Genomic DNA, 2,383 nt, shown 5'->3' on the forward strand with positions numbered 1-2,383 from the left:
TTTTGATGAAAAAAGGCCACTGGAATAAGCAATGCTGAAATGAGAGCACTTTCAAAAACTCCCATTTCCTAGACATTAGATGACTGTTTGGTCAACCTTTATGTTTGATTTTAATCTGGAGATACTACTGCAGTTTGTAATTCATGGATGAAGCCTGGAATTTAATGATAATCTCACAATACATTCTTTTCGAGCACATTCCTTCCCTAAAACGACAAAGCAAATGGAAATTATACTGTTTGACATAACACGTTTGCTCTATTTTGCAACATTTCTATTTTGCAACCTTATAATAGGGAATATTAGAGGGTTTATAGTTACGTTATGTTTGATATTACTGGTTGTTATGCTAACTGAGATTCATGTTAGTTATTTGGGGGTGTGTGTGTGTGTTATTTTGAATTTTCTGATATAAGTTTTGTTTGAGGTATTATGTTATTATTTTGTAGATTTAAAATTGGGGGCTGAGAAGGGTTGAAGTAGTTTGATTTATATAGGGTTATAAAGAATTGATATATTGTATATAATCGCTTCTCGGCCTTTTGGCTAAGATCATGTGTAGTATTGTGTAATAGATTTGTAGGGTGTTGTTTGTTTTCATTGTGCTTATCATAGACGTAATTATGGAATTGTGATGTAAACTATGTGTACTGTTTTGATCATTTTGCTGCAATGTAATGCCAGTGGAAGCCAAATTTCTATGTCTGACATAGACCAATAAAGAAATGAATGAATGAATGAATGAACGAATGAATGAATGAATGAATTTCACATTTGACCTTTCCTCGTACTCAGTCATGCTGTGCATTCCAGGAATGCATAATGTAAACAAGTGAGTTGTCATTGTAAAGAAAATTAATCAGGCTTTCATATGATGTCACATTTGAATGAAATGATGTAGTTTGAAGAGAAATATGATACATCAAATTGGAATTGCAGTACTTTTTAGGAGTTTATATTATATGTTGCATTATATTGATGATAAATTGCACTGGAAATGCAGTTTCGTGACCCTGAATCTCAGATAACATATATCTTCGAAGTTGCACTCGTTTAATAACTATTAATCAGCCTTGCACTTGAAAGGGTGAATGATCTAAATTATGCAACTTTTTCTAGTTCTTCTGGTTCTCTTCTCTCTCAGTCTTTCTTCATATCTCCCTTTCTCTCTCTCACACACACCATTTCAATATTCTTCTACTTAATTCTACTTGTTACCTGTCAATCCCTGTTCCTTCTCTCTCTCCCTCTGTATATTCTCTCGTTCTCCATCTCCTTGCTCCTTCCTTAGTCTCGATTATTCCGCTCTTTTTCCCTTTTTAATTATTCTCTAACTTCCGTTGTGGTCATTTTACCCTTAAAGAGGAATTCCATGCATTGCAGTTATAAGCTATTCTGATAAAAAGAGTAAAATCTTACGAGCACAGCAATGTCAATTTGATCAGAATTGGATGAAAGTTATAGGTAAGTTAGGAAATTGTAAATTTCTGCTGAGCAGTTCTCATTATTCTCGTACAGTGCATGAGAATAATCTTATGCAAATGAGTGAGCTTATGATGTCATCATTTTACAATTTTTTTCTCGGGCGTTCGAATGAAAAATGAAAAATTGCTAAATTCTATGTAGGCCTAACAAACTATATGACAAGTTGTGAGGGGATAGCATCATCACTGTATTATTTCCATATTCATATCTAGTGTCCAAGAACTATTTCATAGAAAGTTACGGAAACTTGAAAATGTCGTACACTGTCTTATTTTTCATCCAATATTGATGAAGCTTTTATTAAATGTGTTAAGAAAATTTTACTCTTTCTTTTCAACTGCACCAGAATTTCAACTCTTTTCCAGGCTTCCATAAAAATGATCACCTACAATTGTACATCTTAGATTCATATTGAAACTCATAATTCAGTATATCTGACAACGTCTGTGAACTTTGTATTATAGACCAACCCTTTAGTTTGACTTTTCCATATTGTGAGCACAGTCTGAGAACGTTCATCATAGCCTGCACCCTCCCCAGCTCTTTGGCCGATTATTAACACTCATGAATACTCCATGGGTTTTTTTTTCACTAAAGTTTTCGCGGAAGTTGGGGAGGGGGGGGGGAAATCCCCCGTCCCACAGCCCTCCCCCACATCCTACAAACAAACCAAACTAAAAACAGGTGCATTTTAATCAAAATGTAACAGCGATATAGACCCGCAATTTCACATTAAAGTACTACACTATGTACCCACTTCTCAGTCAGATAGATTCTTTTATTACTCTGAAACTCAGCCGAAACCGCTATAGATATGTTTTAAATTTTTCCAGAAAATGTTAATGATGTAGTGTACAAATGAATCTGCACACTGCAGGGTACCGACATTTGCCTCATG

General features: G+C 34.7%; 1 pseudogene; it reads left to right on the forward strand.

The window, feature by feature from the left end:
- The first annotated feature begins 526 nt into the window (after nucleotides 1-526).
- LOC139729020 (U2 spliceosomal RNA) lies at nucleotides 527-701 on the forward strand (annotated as a pseudogene).
- The last annotated feature ends 1,682 nt before the right edge of the window (nucleotides 702-2,383 follow it).

Source organism: Diadema antillarum, unplaced genomic scaffold, assembly GCF_040938485.1.
Source record: "Diadema antillarum isolate AM-2024a unplaced genomic scaffold, OU_Dant_1.0 seq00000215_RagTag, whole genome shotgun sequence".
NCBI classification, from domain to species: Eukaryota; Metazoa; Echinodermata; class Echinoidea; order Diadematoida; family Diadematidae; genus Diadema; species Diadema antillarum.